We start from the raw sequence: 19,905 nt of genomic DNA, 5'->3' as shown, positions 1-19,905 counted from the left end.
CACACACACAGTGCAATGAATGTAGCTTTGATGCTAACTTACAAATTAAGTCAGATCTAGCAATTGGCAAGCAATTCTATGCTCTGGGGATGGTAAAATAAAATTTGCGTATTCTTGCCTTGGCTTTTTCCATATTTAAAGCCTTCTATCAAATTCCACATCCATGAAAAATAACAAAATGCATTCTATCTTTGCCCAATACCCATTAATAAAGCAAGTGACACAATAATTTTTTACAATACCATCTTGTATTAATCAGTGGCATAAAACCTGAAAAATCTCACAGAAACAAACCCTAAGTTAGAAGTTGATACTGTGCTTTAAACAGATTTTGGTACACCTCTTGCTGACCTTGCTGCTCATTCATCTCCTCCTGTGAAATACACAGGGGAAATATTGAGTGGAACTTCAGCCTTACCCAAGGTTGTTAGTGTCATCCCAGGGAGCTGACAAAAACTCGTGAATAAAAGACTCAGTAATTATCGTTTCATGTTAATGGTTCTTTATTTGTGTTTTTTATGCTCATGTTTGTTAAATGTAATTGCCTTTTCTCTCTTGTTTCTTTTTAATGAGACCCTTAAAAGTAGAGCATTCTGTTTTAGTCTGTCCTGTGAATAACAGTGGACAAATTTGAATTTCACTTAATTCAGCGGCAACCCAAACCCAGCTTCCATAAAGCTAAGAAAAGACAGGGAACTAGTGCTTTGGAGGGATGTTCATGACATTCGGAAATGGAAAAGTGAACAACGTCTGCGTGTTGCTGTGTTTTTACTCAAATCTTTGTTTAGGGAGTCCGTGAGAGCACATACAGTGGGATTTCACCGAGGTGAATAATTTCATATCTCCAAGTGCTGAGACATTCAAGATCGCCTCCCTCTAGTACATTATATTATTTTGTTCTTATTACAGAGCTGATATAAAAGAGGAGTTAGTTACATAAGTCAGGTAAAAAGTACCTTTCATTTGGGATAGTGTCACCTCTTACCTCTATCCCAACGCTTGTAGTTTTATAGTGTCTTATAGATAATTTTCAACATATTGCCTAGTGAGTAGCACGATGTCTAATCTATTAATTAAATGTTCTGAGTTCAGTTATCTACTTTTGTTTCCCCAGTACTTGGTACATATTTGGTTGGCAGTAGCCAATATTTAATATTAGATGCTCGACTGAGCACATACACACATATATAGAATAATTAGAACAGTCTTCAACTTTGCAATGCTGATTTGGAAGGAAATATGTGAAATAATAATTAAATTATACTGAGTATTTTTATAGCAAGAAAAGCTATTTCTTTGTGTGTTGGTACAGTAGGTTTGGGTGGAAGGGATGTCATGATCACAAACTGGTTAGCTTAAAGCAATGGGCATTTATTCTGGACAGGTTCTGGATGCTAGGTAGTTGAAATGCCACTGTCAGCTTTGCCATCTGTCCTCTGAATGTTTTAAGAACAATTCTTCTTTCTTCCTAGCAATGATGTTGCTGGTGACCTTGGCGAACCTGGCTTGCATAATGTTGCTTCAATTTCTCTCTATGACATGGTGCTTTCCCTTTGAACGTGTGCATGAGTTTCTGATGTCTTTCTTATGAGAACAATCAGTCATTAGATTAAGGCATACATTTAGACTAGAATGTCTTGCATAAATTAACCCATTTTTTTCAGGTATTGAGGATTTAATTTGCTTCATGTTTGCTAGTAGGTACTTTACAATTTGAATCACCTACCCCAGTGTTCTTGTTTTTCTTCTTCTTTTTCTGTTATCTTTAAGAGGGTGCTCAGTTCAGCAAGTCAGAGTATAAATACAATTTTTGATGATCAGTGTCACCTCTTTTATCATTTGTCCTCACCCACTCAGTGATTTTTGACTTAATTATATATATATATATATATATATATATATATATATATATATATATATATATTTGCCTGTTCTGGGCTTGAACTCAGGGCCTGAGCACTGTCATTGGACTTCCCCAGGGCTAGAGCTCTACCACTTGAGTTTCAGCACCACTTCAAGCTTTTTTTTCTATGTACGTAGTACCAAGGAATTGAACCTGGGTCTTCATGCATGCTAGCAAGCACTCTACCACTAGGCCAAACTCCTGGCCCCGACTTATATTATATTTCTAATAAATCTTTTTTTTTTCCTGAACTGCCTGGGATCTTAAACTTTATGGACCCAATATTCTGCATATCTAGGCATGCACAATCATGCTCAAATATTAGTTGATGTGGGGATCTCACTATTTCCAATATTTTCTGAATCTGGTCTTGAATCATAATCCTCCTGTTCACTGTCTCCTACATAGCTGAGCTTACAGGCATGAGCCACTGTACACAACCTAAAACCCATTTTCAAATGGCATTCTATGAGAGTCTTGGAAGATATGAATGTGGCAGAACAGTAGTTAAGAAAGTTTAGTTGAATTTGCATAGTTATTGATTGTGGAACCTTGGACAATCTACTTTATATCTTCAAACATTAGTTTCCTCATATGTGGAAGGAGTACGATGACATGAATATCTATATAAGGGAGCTGTAATGTGGATATATATACATATATATTTACACACACATATCTACACACATATGTGTATGTATTGTTCAGCACACCATTCAACACAAATATTAAGCAAGTACCACAAATGCATTCAATAGAAAAATGTAAAATTATTTTTATGATCTGTGAACCCTGAGTATCATAATCTAGGATAAGATAAGGATACCTGTTCAGCCATATTCATCTCTGCACTATTCACAATAGCCAAGTGATGGAAGATTAAAATTTGAAGGTGAGATGCTGCCCAAGCAAAAGTGAACATAAATTAAATCAGCATATTTCTTTTGTCAAATGTAGTTTGGTGTTCATTATGAATTAGGCACTCCATAAGTAGGTTTTTATTTGTTTTGATTTTCAGGGTGACTTAGTGGCTTATTCAACAACCATGTTTCCTTGTCCTACTCCCTGATGAGAAGCAGGATGGTGCTATCTACTTACAAGCATGCAAAATCAGTGACAAGGAAATCTGGGAGGTGGGGAAATGAACATAAAACAAAATAAAAAAACTAGAGTAGGAATTATAATTAATCAAATATAAAATTAAAACTTGATTGTTTCAGGGCTGGGAGTTTGGCCTAGTGGTAGAGTGCTTGCCTAGCATCCATGAAGCCCTGGGTTCAATTCCTTTGACACCACATACTCAGAAAAAAAACGGAAGTGGTGTTGTGGCTTAAATGGCAGAGTGTTAGCCTTGAGGAAAAAGTGTCCTAGGACAATGCCCAGGCCCTGAGTTCAAGCCCCAGGACTGGTAAAAAAAAATAAACACACAAAAACTTGGTTGTTTCAACACATCCATTACATATTTGATTCAATATTCTCATGTGGCCTGGTATAAGAAATTGACAGTTCCTCAAAAGACTAAACATACAACTCCCCTATGACCCAGAAATTCCACTACTTGGCATTTACCCAATTGTCCAGAAACAAGGATATACTAAATCCACTAGCACAATGATGTTCATTGCAGCACTATTTACCATAGCAAAGATATGGAACCAACCCAGATGTCCCTCAGTTGATGAGTGGATCAACAAGATGTGGTATTTATACACAATGAATACTATGCTACTGTCAGAATGACATCGTCCCATTTGTAAGGAAATGTAAAGCCTTCGAAAGAATCATATTAAGTGAAGTAAGCCAGACTCAAAGGAACATAGGCCCAATAGTCTCCCTCATTTGTCATAATCAGTAGGAACCTTGCTCTCCTAGCAGAGATTCACAATAGAACAAAACCTAGATACATAAGCCCATATAGTATGACACTAAATGAAAGGACCTCCAAGATATAAAAACAAAAGCCATATAATGAATGACTGTTGTTCTTAATGTACCATGTTATCTCTCATCTTTTTTTGCTGTCCCTTGGTTATCTCATATTGTTATAGTATTTCACCTTGTTATCTGATATATTGTATATGTGCTTGATGGGTTATTTGAAATTGGGTAGGGAAGGGGGGAAAACAACATGCGTGGTGAGAGGAGGGGTGGAGGGAAATGGGGACCATGACATGAGAAACTGTATCAGTATATGTGAAGTAATGTACCTTCTATCTGGTGAATATAATGTAACCATTCTATTAATTTCAAATTTGAAAAAAAAGAAATTGACATGACTCTTAGGGTATTTACTTAATCCTGAAACAGTATCTTATGCTTACAATTTCAAAAAAATAATGATTGGCAAACTCCAAGATCAAATTAAGGGTCCATTTTAAGAGGCTACAAAGCTCAGAAAATGTTTAAAATCTTAAGTTTTAATTTGTACAATGACCCACCAGATAAAAATGTAATTTTACATATATCTTCTTATATAAGTAAAAATATGTGATCCAAAATTTATAGCACATAGCATATGTTTTAAACATCTTACAATGGTATATGTCATAGCAGTGATACATTTTTCAATGATTGATTTCATTGTATTGGAGGAGATGTTAGAGTCCAAAATTACCTGACTCTTAACAGAAAAGAATATGGAAATAGGATTAATGTTTATAATGTGGATATTATTACCACAGCTACAATAAACAATTTTCAGTTTAAAGATACCTTGTGATGTTTCTTGTACCTTTTGCAATCTTCCCCAATGAATCATCTAAGTAATTAAAATGGATGTTAAGTCATTGTATTGTTGATATTAATACTTCATAATGTAACCAGTATAGCCCATAATATAACTCATGCCAACAGTCACTTTTTCTTAGAAAACTATGAATGAATTACAGGGGAGGGAGTAAAATGTTGATATTCTAATTTTATTCTTTATAACAAATAAATGTACTATCTGTATTTATTTGTATCTTGTTATGCACTTTTAATTACTTTAGTGATTTGAAGGGAAGAAAGGTTGGGAAGAAGCTTTTTGTAAAGTCTATGACACAAAAGTAATTAACCACTTTAATAAGAGAGAAAAAGGAAAATTTTCAAATTGAGAATTATTTACATTAGAAGTTCTTGCATGAGACACTCTTTGAGGTCACAGGATAAATAAATAATAGTGGTTTGCCTCAGGACACTCAATCAAGAGAAAGACTGGTAGGCAGAAGCAAAACACTTAGAATGAGTTTTTAGCATAATAAATGATCAAGATAAGATGGGAAGATAGAAAAAGGAATTGGTGTTCATTTCCGGAATGGTGGAATTAGCTTTCTTTGTTCTTTGTTTTTATTCTAGAACAAAATAATAAAGTAACAAATGTAACATGTTGCAAAATGACTTTTGTCATATTTCATCTGTGAGAAGACAAATTGTATAAAGATCCTGACAGAGAAATTTAACCTTTGGATGATGAGTGAGATTTTTAAATGGAAATGGTATATAACAGAATATGCTTTGGCTATTCCATTTTAAAGATTTTCCTGTGTTCCTTATTTAAGGATATGAGAGAGGGGGGGAGAGAGAGAGAGGAAGAAGAGAAAGGAAGAGAAGAGAGAAAATTTGAAAACAGAGTAACAATGAAAAGTGTGGCCTATGCACAATCTGTCTGTGGGAATTGTGGATTGCTGACTTAAGTGATTTAATTTGTGGTGTGATGAGTCAACAGAGGTTGGGCTGCTGGCAGTGCTGGAGTCCTGAAATTAGGGCACATATTGGTAGCATGCTTGCTTTAACCAGGAACAAACAAGCTCTAGGAATTTTCCTTTCATTCCCCTATGCTATTTAAATGTGTCAAAACATCACGCAGAACCTGTGAAGTTCATATCCTAGCTAATTTGGGTTTCCCCATCCATCTTGTAATTTTTGGATTAAGTCCCAATTCAAACACCATTGGCTAGATTATTGACACATTCTTTAAGAGTAGATCTAGCACAAGGTTTCTCTTCTATCAGGAATGTTTGCAATGGGATGTTTGGATTTTTGCAGAGCTTCTTTGGTACTTCTTTTTCTTAAACTTTGTAAACAGCTATCTTGGAAACCTTTGAACTGAGATTATTGTTAAGACTCAAGCTTGGTTAGAAAAGACTCAAGCTTGGTTAGGAAAGTCTCTCTATTTGCAATAATGAAAGATAGGAATTCAAGTTTTATGTTCGGGCTCTTCTTCCTGTATGTGCTCTTCTGCACTAAGTTCTTTTTCCTTTTAAAATTGTCAATAGATTCAAGACCATAGCTTTTGAAAATGTAACAAAAGTCTGGAAAAGATAAAACAATATTCTAAATGTAATTTATTATTAGGATCATCAGAGATCTTTTTCTCCATGAAGATGTAGAAAGGTTTCTAAATACGTTCAATTCTTTCAACTTACCTAATTATCTTTTTGTCAGTCCTGGGGCTTGAACTCAGGGTCTGGACACTGACCTTGGACATATTTTGGTCAAGGCTAGTGCACAGCACCACTTCTGGCTTTTTCTAAGTATGTGGTACTGGGGAATTGAACCCAAGGTTTAGTGCATGCTAGGCGAGAACTCTACCACTAGGCTATGCTCCTAGCCCCCTCATCTAATTATCTAGTCACCATTTAGAGACAGATAATAGTGCAGCTCACATATGGAGGAGCCTAACTTTTTTTTGAAACAGGAAATTCCATAGCAAATCACCGTTTTCAAAAAGAAACTGCCCATAGCACATTGCTTAGTCACTATTGTTTTTCTAGGTTTACCCAAACACTTTTGGTTTATTCCAAGAAACCATTTTGCCCAGGTGCTAGTCTCCCACACCTGTAAGCTTAGCTAATCAGGAGGCTGAGATTGTGGTTCAAAGCCAACGAGGGCAGAAAAATTTGAGAGACACTTAACTTGTGGCTCAAAGTGATAGAGTTCTAGTCTTCAGCACAAAAGCTCAGAAATCATCCCCAGTCCCTGAGTTCAAGCCGTAAATAAAAAAAAAGAAAGAAATCATGTATTCATAGAACTATATCAAATGACAGTCTGTCATCTGAGAGAAATAATATTAATTTTTTTAAGTAGCATAGAAAAGCATGTTCTCTAAAATGCTGGTAATTATATTTATTACTCCAATTCATTTTTTATTTTTTTAAGCACAAGATATTGTAAGCAGTTTCATTGAGTATTATTTTATTTGTAGGACTTTGGACTTTCTCTTCTGCTTTTGTAGCATCTAGAATTTTCCCCATGTAGCTTCTCCCTTGACTTTTTCCCCCACATTGATATTTTTAAGTTTGTATTCCTTCTTATTAAGTAATGAAGAAAAATGGAGATGAAGAAAACTGGAGATATTCTAATCTCTATTTCCCCTTCCTTTTACAACAGTAGATTGCACAAAATAAAGTTTGCATTCCCAATTGTTCTCTGTAGTGTTTCATGTGTAAATGAATAAAGCAAAATGAAATTCATTTGAAAAATCGGAATAATAGGAAGATAATGTGAAGGAAAGAGATAGAGTGACTGAAGGGTACAGGAATGAAGATAAGTTTTAAATTCAGGTAGTATTAAACATTTTAGAGATGTCACTTGGTGGCTAGTGTTATATAGGTGTAGATTGTCCACAGTTTGTAATTTTAGGTTTCCAATGTTCACAATCAGCAGAAACTCATCTTTAAATTTAATTTTTTTAATAATAATTGTGATACTCTCACAGAGTATGTTGCTAAGCTCTAGTGTTCAGTAGAATTGTTGTATAAATTGCACTTTCAATTTATAATTTTCTTATCTACGTTGGGTTCCTTGAACTATAATTCTGTCCTGAATCCAGGTGCATCTAGACTTTGTAATCCAGATATTTATTCATATGGAAAGTAAGACCAACTTTTACTGGACCTGTGGCTTAATTTCTGGGCTGGGCACTGTCCATGAATGTTTGTGCTCAAGGAAAGTGCTCTATCACTTGAGCCACAGCTCTACTTCCAGTTTTGTGGGGGGGGGTAGGGTGGGGTGGGGTTGTGTGTATGTTGTGTATGTTGGGTTATAGAGATAAAAATCTCATAGGGGATTTTCCTGATTGGGCTGGCTTCAAATTTCAATTCCCAGATCTCAGCCTCTTGAGTAGCTAGGGTTACATGTATATGCCACCAACAACTGACAAACAAGACCAGTTTTAAATTTTGGTCTTCATACATTAATGCTCCTATAATTTGATAGCTGAGACTGGGTAATATATAAAGAACAGAAACTTATTTCTACATAGTTCTGGAGAATAACAATTCTAAGATTCAGGCATCATTACCAGAGGACAACAAAAACATTAAAACTCTAGAAATATCCTACACAAGGTTTGTCTTTTATTTTCCATTTGGTGTTTGTTTCTCATTTTCTATGTGGTACTCAGAGTTATTTATGGACGAAGATCAATGGTATCAGACAAAGATTAAAAATAATATGTAGTTCTATGCACTGGCTCTGCCTTTACTTACTTGAATGACCTTGGAATTCTCACCTGCTGTTCTTTGTTTCATTTTGGTTTTCTTCAGGACATTGGATGTCTTTAATTCACTTTCCAACTAGAAGCTGAATCTATTGCTCAAAACCCATGAAGGTGGCAAAAAAATGACTTCTCTAAAGTGACCAACATTTATAAAATATTACATAACGTGCACAAATTCCTTTTCAAATCCTACTTAATGAGTACCTACTCAGTACCAGCCACTATTAATCTTCACCAATTCTTCAAATACTGATTCCTCTTTTCCCCTTTTAACAAGCTGAAATAAAAGCTAGTGAGTTGTGTGATGTGTTAGCTATTAAGACAAAACCTCAAGAAATCCTGAATTATTGGCCTGTTAGATAAATTCTGTCTTCTGCTGCATCTTAAAATCCATATTCATATGTAGTCCATTGTCAGTATGTTAAGGAACAAAGAAAAAAGAAAAATGCCAGATAATTTTATTTTATTTTATTTTTGGTTCAGCAATATAATGTCATGGTAAATATAAGCATCAGAAAAAAAGGCAGGTCTATGTTTTTTTCTCGGTTCTTATTTGAGGAGCCGAGTTTCCAAAAAGCAATAAAGTTTCAAATTTATCTCTTCAACCCTCCATATTATAGAAATGTACCACTGTATTTACCAGAAATTTAGGAACATAAATCCTCTCTTGTCAGCCTTCCTTTCTAAACATGTGTTACAGAAACTTCTAATTTCATTTTCTTTCTGTTTAGCTTCATTTTCCCTTTTTATAATTCAGTTTAAAAGAGATTTTAACATCTTTCTTTCTTTTTTTATTTATTTTTTTTCTTTTATTTCCATCTTCCTTTCTTACATGTCTGTATGCTTATGGGATAGACAAACCAGCCTGAGTCAAACAAGAATAAAAATAAACCACAGGAAACAAAACCCCATACTTTTTGGGAGGTCCTCAAAATCCAGGCTCTCTCTCTCTTTTCCTCCTCCCTTCTTATCATCCCTCCTTCCTTCCTTCTTTTCTTCCTTCCTTTTTTGTCCTTTTAGGAGATTTGAAAGGTCTTTTCTTGCATGAAAACCATCAGTAAAAAATTCATAATACTGGCATATGCTTCAGGAAATGAGGAAATCAACAACCTCATTTTGACATTACATTATAAAAGATAAGACACTAAACAGCAGGCCACATAGTAATGAGTAAATCCCTCAAAGCCAAATATTTAAGTCTTAGCTACTCAAGGAACCAGGGAAATAAAATGTTGGGTTTTTTCCCCCTAGTAAAATCTCTTTGGCATTATATTACAGATGAATGTTTTCATAACACACTGAACAGTCTCTATCCCCAAGGATATAGACTCACTGGTATATATGTTTACACATGTTCAATGACGCACTGTATTGTCTATTTGAAGAAAAAAATCAGGCTATGTACAGGGGTTCAGGTCTAGGTGATTTGTTCAAATGATTCAAGATGTGGGATGCCTCAGTGCCTAGGTGGTATTTCAGGCTGGGCAGGAACTGGTGAGAAAATATACAACAGTGAAAAGGAAATGTGGTAGCTGAGTGACTTCTCCCATGCTCACTAGTGTTTTTAGATCTTGACAACATGTCTGTCTGCTCCTTAATCTTTGGAGAAGAATCCATCAGGAAACCTATCAAAGTATCTTAGGCATTCGCAAAGAGATGGATTGTACACAGGAGGTAGCATTTGCACCCCTCTGTATGTGTCATTGGTGATGTGATAAGACAAGCTTTAAATCCACTGCTATGAATAAAGTCATTGTGTCTGCTCGTGCTGTCCAAGAAACCTTGGGCCTGATGGGACAGATGAGAAATTATGTAGAGGTTTAGGACTTCCAACATCAAGAGAATGATGTGTGGGATGGCCCATACTAATAACTGAGTGTTACACTAATGGTGGGGATGAAGGAATTGAGGTAAATTGTATGCCATGTATGGTAGGAGGAAAACTTGCATTTGCATTTGGGTTTAACTAAGGTAAAGATCACAAAATTAATAAGTTTTTTTTTTTGAGGGGGGAGCATTGCTGCCACTGGGGATGGAAGGAAGGACACCAGTGAGGCACAGAGAGTCAGATGGCTAGACTCCACAAGTGCAGGTTCATCAGCTAAAGTCATTGTAGAAGGTGAACGATGCTCATTTCTAAGTACAAAACTGCTGTCAGGCACCAGAAGAAGGTAATTTTCATGTTGGAGAGAAGGGTGCTTCAAAGACTGAAAACAAACAAACAAGCAAACCAAAACCCAGAACTTTCAGGAACTTAACGAAATTGTTGTTCAGTGTTCATCACGTGGTGCCCAGTCAAGGCTCCTACATAGAGCCTGGATTGATTCATTTGGTAAATGTGAAATCCATCCTATTTGCATAGCATGTCCTCTAAAGCATTTTCAATTGGAACTGATTTTTGTATTTGAGACTGAAAGGAGAATGTATTCTGGCAAATTGATGTTTCCATCTGGGAAGAACCGCCTTAACAGGAGCTTGACAAACACCTATCTCAGCCCTTCGGCATCTTTCTATGTGCTGAATGGGCTTCAGGAGCATACATCAATTTTATTGCAGAATGCAATATGTTTGATAATAAACTTTTAAGCTCTATTTATTGGGCTACACATACAAAATCATTACTTCCCCGGCTAACACCAATACTTTATCTAATGCAAAAGATAAAAGAGTGATTTCTGTGGGAAACTTTAAAGAGCATTTGATACTTGGAAGAAAAAGAGTAATCAAATAACCTCATTTTTATTTTCTCTGGTGTACTTGGTATTATAAACATTGATAGATACTGCTTTCAACACATCTCATACATAAGCATGTTGTGTGTTGTGAACTCTACGTAATTTTCCTTTCCTGTTAGAGAAATAAATTTTATTGCAGGATAGATCTGATGATTGCAGATTTTAAAGGACTAAGAAAGGGGAAGGGAATAAAAAATGAAAACTCTATTTGATGCTGTAATATTTGAAAAATTAATGAGGATGGCCTGATTATTTTTGAGCAGTTGGCTTTATTTAAATACAGATCTGACAAATGAGGAGTATATTTTAATGCTAGTTGAGTGGCACAATACATAGAATGCTTCATCATTTCTAATAAAATTTTATTTTCACCAGTTCATTTTTATCTGTAAAGTCATATTATATGCCCCAAAGGGAAAAGAATTATGTGTGTGCTGTGTGTGTGTGTGTGTGTGTGTGTGTGTGTGTGTGTGTGTGTGTGTGTGAAAAATAGGTTTAGGGATTAGCACCACCATCTCACAAATATGGCCACTAGCTGAATTTGAATAATGTACCTACAATTCTATACATACTTAGGTGCAGACCTGAGTCTCTGGAGTTTTTCCCCCCTCAGTGTTTTCTTTTAATCACGATAGTAAATGCTTTTAGTTCCCTAGTATTTATCAAAAGCTTATCCTATTGTGCCCCTGTGTATTTGAGAGTGGTTTAAGTGGAGTTATGTCCATCCCCTGCCTGATCTCTACTAATATTTAGAAATGCTGTCCAGGTGACTGATTCAAGATGGACATAGAGGATCAAATCAAGCCTAAATAATTGCTGTATAATTATAGGAGGAGAGATGTTCTCTCTCATTCACAAAAAAGATAAATTAGAAAATTAAATACAGGTCTCATACCCTCTTGTACCCATCTTGAAATCTTATTTGTTTTCAATTCAATGTGAACCCTTGCAAAATAAAAACAAACAGACTAACAAACACATTGTGATGGACAATAATAGGCCGAGTATATAGTCATGCTCTACTTGATCAAGCCTCCCCTGAACTTCTTCCTCCTTTCTAATTGAACAGATTTTTCAAAGCATGTTAATACTACACAAAGTAGGGATCTCTGAAAGATGCATAAAGGCAAACTGTACAGAAATCAATTGAACACTCTTATTAGTTTGAAGAAAATCTTTAGCTGAAGGAAGAGGTAAACTTCATGAGGTACTGATGCTACAACAGTGGAGCATCTTAGCTAATACAATATCTCTGATCAAAAGCTATGCAATATTTCTAGGGGGGCATGGAATCCTCATAATTTCACAGGAATGTTTGAGAATCCAGCCTTATGCTGAAGCAGTTTATAGTTTGCACATCAAAAATGAGATTAGCCACTATAATTCAATATAAAGAAAATTCCATGAGTCATCACCATATGCATGTGTATCCATGTATCATACCGAGAAATTTTGTAATCCTAAAGACAAATTTACAGAGAAGAAATAGTCAAACATTTCTTTTTCTAGAGGTATAAGCCCCAAAATTAGTCCTCTTCAACTCTCAAATCCATCCAGAACAACACAAGTTTATGAAAACCCCATGCCCAGAATGAACACAACTAGCTGTGATACTTAATCTAACGTTACTGAGATCCTGAACAGAAAAATTAAATTGCATCAAAGTAAAATTTAATAGACTTTAGGACAGCGTGAAGGGAATCTAAACAAAGTATGCAATGACACTATCATTTTATCTGTTATAGCATGTGTTCAAGCAAATTCTTAATAATTATAGGAATAAGTAAATAAAACAAAATAGTAGAGGAGGAATATTAGAAAGATCTTTGTTGTTTCTCAAGTTTTTCCTAGGCCAAATCTTCTCTTAAAAGTAAAACCCATCAAACATATAAGCCTTCTTGTGCACAAGTACTTTTATTCTTGGGCACACAACCAAAAGTAACACACACATATATTTATATAAATACATATACAGCCAAGTTTATAGCATAACTATTCTTAATAGCTTGAAGCTAAAAATGACCCCTAAATCTTTCAGTTATGTAATAAATATAAATACTGTGTTTTATTCATAAAGAAACTTTAGGTACCAAGAAGAATGAGCCAACTGTAGCAACATGTAACAACCTGGACAAAGCTCACAAATTGTGCTAAATAACAAAGCATAAATATTATATGATTTGATTTATATGAAATTGAAATAACTACAGCTACCTCAGACAGGAAAGGGTGGTCACTTTCATGGGAAAGTATTTAGGCCATGATTTCAGGTTCTTGTAAAGTTCTCATTCTGAATCAATGTGCTGGTTCCAACAGTGTTCAGGGCAGGGAAAGCCTTTGAGTTGTATGCTCATAATTTACTTTTTTCAAACATATATTACTATCAATTGAATTCTTTCTTAATATACATGCATATCTGAAGGATGTTGAAGCACAGCTATACTCATTATGGCATGAAAATGGACAGAGTAGTAAAAGTTTCAACCAGAGCAAATTTCCTGAGCTGTAGGGTGTGCCTACCAATCTTTAGTGGATTACCACGCACTACTTCCTTTTCCATCAAGTGAAGATATTTCTATCTGTACTCTCTGTTCATTATGGCAGAGATCAGATAATAAAATGGACATATAAGCTCTCAGAAAGGCCTTTTTGAAGTTAAGGTATTACAGAAATAGGGATGTCAGGAGAGGGATGTAGTTATCAATGGAAATGATGAATTATATCTAATTGGAGGCACAGAGACAGATTAAGAATTCATGTGTTAATATAGGCAAGACAGGCAGAAAGAGAAAACAGATCTCTGCAGTAGAAGCAAATATTAATAATAATTGAAATATTCTAGATGTCTTTCCTGGAAAAAACTTTTAGAAAATTCATCTCATGACTTCCCAACCCATGTAAATGAGAAAAATCGCTCAGATGAAAGGGAAAAATGAAAGTAGAGAAAGGTAAATCTTGAGAACAACTTGGGAAGTATTGTCATATCTTTTCAATCGAAATACTAATTTTAGCTTTACTTTCCTGAAATGAGGGGTGGGGAGAGTTTGATAACAAGCAGAATAAGAGATGAAAAAGAAAAATGATTTTACTTATTGATATAATTTGGTGTAAGTCTAGAGAGCATTGTAGAATGGATTGCTTCTCTCTTACAAGGGAATAAGCGCATTATTATTCCAGGAAGCGTGTCTTCTCTAAATGTGGGAAGGTCACCTGTACCACCAGCGAACCAACATAAGGGACATAATAGTTACAAGAAATGAAAATAACTGATAAGGGAGATGAGAAGGTAAAAGGAAGAAATAAGAAATTCACAGTTTACAAACTACATCGAATATAAAAAGTCAAAATAATCCAGAATTTCATATTAAACCAAAGTAAATTTAGGTTGGGCTTAGATATGTCAGTAGACAAAAATAAATTGTATGGTACATCATCATAACTGAAAGCTTGAAAATTGTGCTTGAGAAGGTCTTTTTGGCTGGGCATGATGACTCACACCTGTAATCCTAGCTACTCAGGAGGCTGAGATCTAAGGATCAAAGGTTCAAAGCCAGATTGGGCAAAAAGGATCTGAGACTCTTATTTACAAGTCACCTCTAGAAAACGGGAAATGGGCCTTGGCTCAAGGTAGGGCAATAGCCTTGAGCTGAAGAGGTGAGAGACCGCGCCCAGGCTGAATTCAAGCTCCATGACCCACAAAAAAAAAAAAAAAAAGATGTTTTTGAATTGCATAAAAAGGGAATATTTCAAAAATAAATCAAATGGCTTTTGTGTGAATATTTTTCACATCAAATTTAAATGTTACTGAGAAAAATTCAAGGAACCTAGGTTGAGCATTTGTGAGTTTCAAAGTATGGATGACAACATAACAAATGCATCAATTTTCTAACAATTGACGTAGGATTCAATGTAATAACTAAAACATTGAAAGTTTTGGAAGGTTGTAAATATGTATACTTCTCTGTCTTTGCTCCTGCCCTCCTTTTTTCCTATGTGGGTAAATTGATAATCTTATCATAAAATGTATATGGATATAAAATGGGCCAAAATACCTAACATAATCTTAAAGAATAACAAAAGACTTCTGATATCACATATCAAGGCCTACTGTAATGCTAAAGAAATTAAGACCATGTGGTATTAAAACAAGGAAAGATTTATAGATCAGTGGGAAAAGAATGGAGTCATGAAACAGATGCATATGTTTATAATTACCTAATTTATAAAACATTATACTGATGTGATTCAGATTTTTTCTATTTTTCTATTCTTTCTCTTTTTTTCTCTCTCACTCATTTCAAATAGAGAAATAGTTGAGCCAGTTGGAAAGCTAGATGTGCATATGGAAATAAACATGAACCCTGACCCCTATTTATACTGAAAGAAGGAAACCCTCAATTGCTGCTTTATACTCCCAAAGAAAACATAAGAGAACATCTTTATGACGTTGGTAGAAAAGAATTTCTAGCATAGAACATTGAAAGTACTAACCATGAAAAGGTAAATGAGAAAAATTGTCTATATTGAAATAAAGAACTCCTGCTTATCAAAAGAAACTGTTATGGCCATGGTATTACCAAAAGAACCCGAGGCTGTATGAAGTTATGATATTGGAAAGTATCTGTTATAAGTATTTATTTATAATATACTCATGTGATATATGTATGAACTTCATCTTATTATGAAAATGTGAGCTAAACAAAAAAATAAATGATAAATCTTAAAATATTTCACAGGAAGATAAATGCCAATGAAAATATTAAAAAAATCAAATACTACTATCAAATTGGACCCAATATGAAATGCCATCACCCAATCTATTGAACAATCTAAATGACAAAGCATTGACTAAACTAAATGATCCTAAAATATGGATGACTGGGTACTTCATACATTGTCATTCAATTGTCACTCCGTAAAGTCTTTTGAAAAGTTATTTGACAAAAATCTAGTAATAGTAAATATATGTAAATTTCTTTGTCTATTATTTCTACTTTCACGTATACACTAAACACAACTCTGTACGTAAGACTGACTAAAGTCTTTAAAAAAAATCATGATATTGTTGCTTGAACTGTGAGCCATTCAGACTAGTTAACAAATGGATAATCATGTTCTAGTATATCCTTGTATTGCTCTATTGTCATTGACAGAATGTTAAGCAATGGAAACATACACAAAAAATGACATAGAATATTTTTCTGTTTCTACAAATGTCAAAAAACGTGAAAACACAGCTATGGCCTTAAAAGTATGAATACAGGGCCAGGAGTTTGGCCTAGTGCTTGCCTAGCAGGCAGGAAGATTCTTCAGTACCACATACATAGCAAAAAGCCAGAAGTGGTGCTGAGGCTCAAGTGGTAGAGCTCTAGCCTTGAGAAAGTCCAAGTGCTCCCTGAGCTCAAGCCCAGGACTGGCAAAAAAATATGAATACAGAAACCCCTGGAATATAATCAAAGGCAAAAATTGTTTCACTAAAAACATTCCAAGAGCATTTGTGAAGATTTTACTGAATAGTCATGATTTTGAATAAGCATATTAATCAAGTGATATTAAAATCTGAACAATATGTGTGTAAGTATATATGTATATGTCTGTCTGTCTGTCTGTATGTATGTATGTATGTATGTTATATATCAGTCTCAAGCTTGTACAAGCAATTGAATCAGATTGTACAAGCAATTATGCCCAATTATTTATTATTAATCTGTTCCAGTATATTTTACACTCTTTCCCAGTACCTTCATTAATTAGGGAGAAGTACGCATGTGTTTGGAGATCAAACAACAGACAAGTTTAGGAATGAATAGTCTTGTTTGTTAATCCATTAGAAGCAGTGGTTGGTGCTAATTGCTCTGTGGCCATCACTCTATTGGAAAGGGTACAAACAAAATGGCTGGAATCCCACAAGTAGTTTGAGTAGGCATGAATCTAGCAGTTCTGAAATTATTTTCCAGATCTTTTGCAGTTTATCCAGATAGCTGTAGAAAGCAAGAAAGGGAGGGAAAATTAGACATTTTCTTTGCAAAGGAGACCATCTCTATAGAAAATGTTGCAGAAGTTTTCCCCGTCTTGGTTACAGACAATAAAGAAGTTATCTGGGCTTTCAGACTTTAGTTTGCTGACCAGAAGTGTCCTAAATGATTCTCTGAGCAGCAGATTCACGGACAGAAGATTTGGGGTCACACTATTGGCTCTAGAATTTACCACCTCAGTTAGAAACACCATCACCGTGTCCTAGATACACACAAACAGCAATCTAATGGATTTTTTCCCCTGACACCCCATTTGCATTGTATCCTTTTTTATTGTAATGTATAGAGGCATTGAGGTTATATTTGCCAGATAGTAGTGCATTATTTCTCACACATTGATAACCTTTCTCATGTTTTTGTCCCCATTTCCCTCCCCCAACCCCTCCCAATCATCTTGTTTCCCCCTTCTGTTTCCTATTTCAAAAAAACAATAAACATATATACAATATGCCAGGCAACAAAGTCAGATATAGTAACAATATGAAATTAACCAAAGGACAACAAAAGAGAAGAAAAATAACACAGTATATTAAGAATAACATGTGAAAGGGTATCAATGTATGTGAATTAATGCACCTTCTATCTGGCAAATATCATGTAACCCTTTTATTAATTATAATAAAAAATAAAAAAACAAAAAAAACAAAAACAAAAACAACAAAAAAAGAATAACAATCACACATGGTAAAATTCTTGTTTCCATATCCTGGAGATCCTTTCATTTAGCCTCGTCCTATATGGTCTTTTGTATCTAGTTTTTGTGCTATTGTAATCCTCTGCTTACACAGAAGCAGAAGAGAATATTTCTTGCTCTAGACAGAAGCAGGAAGCAATATTTAGAAACTCTGAAATCTGTCATCTTTACACTCAGGTAGGTTCAGGCATGTATGAATTAATCCATTGTATTTATTACATTTCCTTGTCTATTCAGCATCACAAACATTGTCTCATTTATTTGGACAAGAGGAAGCAATCTCAAAGATGTGGATAAATCAAGAATGAAACAAAACAGAAAGTTGACCCCTCAGTGACTCTCTGTCCTGAACCCTGAATTATTTTTCTTCTGCACAATGACAGAAGTAGCTTTATTGGAATAAAACCACCTCATAATGCTTCCATATAAGAATGACATAGTTACTATAGAAAGATTTTTAAATTAATGTATTAAAATACTTGAAATTAAGTTTATGAAATTTCAGTTTATATTTTAAGTAAGGTATACTTTTAACTCTATGCATAGTTTTTAACTATAACATTTCAGTTTTGAGTCTTCATTTTTCTGTGTAGACCAGGTGTACATACATTTATATCTACCCATGGTCCTGTGATCAAGTGAAAAAATGCAATTCAGTTTTGATATTATGTAAAAAGTCTCTTTTGTGAGATGCTCACATTATTTCATGTGGTATCTAGTTGCTAAGTGATGTTGATTAGATGCTAGGTATCTATTTGTTAAATTAAAGTACAAATAAGATTTTTGTTTTTCAATTTCCTATTCTGTCTTTAGCAATTAGTAGTTTGCTGAGCTGTGACACTGTAAATTTAGGAGAATTGAATCAGATCTACCCTAGAAGAAATTGTTGTAAGAAATTACATTCATGGCAAAGATTTCACCTCTTCACTGATTAGAATTCCTTAAATGGATTGACTCAAACATTTGCTATACTTCCTGTCAAAATTATGTAATAGTGAGAAAATCAAACAAATAAAATGCTTTTTCTAGAGAAGGTTCAGTTATGGCATAAGGGGAATTTTTTTTTTGTACTCAGCCATTGCAGGAAAATAGGGAAATTTGTGGCAATGAATCCACATGCTCTCTGTCACAGAGGAAACTGAAATAGTGATTACTAAAGACTGAAGAATCTGAGTGTTGATGGCTCAAATTTACAACCCTGGTTACTTGGGAGGTTAAGATATAAAGATTGCAGTTCAAAGCCAGTTCTGACAGGAAAGGCAGTAAGACTCTTATCGCCAAATAAAGGCCATCAGAAGTAGATCTGGCCATCAGAAATGGTAGAACTTGAGCTAAATATCTCAGAGACATCATCCAGGCCCTGAGTTCAAGTCTCATAGCTCACATTAAGAAAAAAAGGAAGTAAGCCAGACTCAAAGGAACATAGGCTCAATGGTTTCTCTCATTTGTCATAATCAGTAGAAACCTTGGGCTCTCCTAGCAGAGATTTGCAATAGAGCAAAACCTAGATACATAAGGGCATACAGTATGACACTAAATGAAAGGACCTCTAGGATATAGAAACAAAAGCCATATAATGAGTGATTGTTGTCCTTAATGTACTGTTATCTCTCATCTCTTTTGCTGTCCCTTGGTTATCTTATATTGTTACAGTGTCTCACTTTGTTGTCTGACATATTGGATACATTTGTATTTGGTTATTTGAAATTGGACAGGGAAGGGGGAAAACAAGATGAGGGGTAGGGGTGGGGGGGAGGGAAATAGGGACCAAGACATGAGAAAGGGTATCAATGTATGTGAAATAATGTACCTTCTATCCGCAAATATAATGTAACCCTTCTATTAATTACAATAAAAATACATGAAAAAAACGAAAAAAAGGATGAGAGAAGAAAGGAAAAAAAGGAAAGATTGGCTGAAGAAGGTATGTGGGATAGAGAACTTGAACTCATGAATCTGCAAAATTAATACATTGTGTTCAGAACAATACATTAGTCACATTTATGAATGTACAGGTGTAGTCATTTACATGGCACTGGTAGTAGCAAAGTTGCTTC

This window comes from Megascapheus bottae, chromosome 14 (genome assembly GCF_031878675.1).
Source record: "Megascapheus bottae isolate mThoBot1 chromosome 14, mThoBot2.hap1, whole genome shotgun sequence".
NCBI classification, from domain to species: domain Eukaryota; kingdom Metazoa; phylum Chordata; class Mammalia; order Rodentia; family Geomyidae; genus Megascapheus; species Megascapheus bottae.
Note: the sequence above shows the minus strand (reverse complement) of the source record.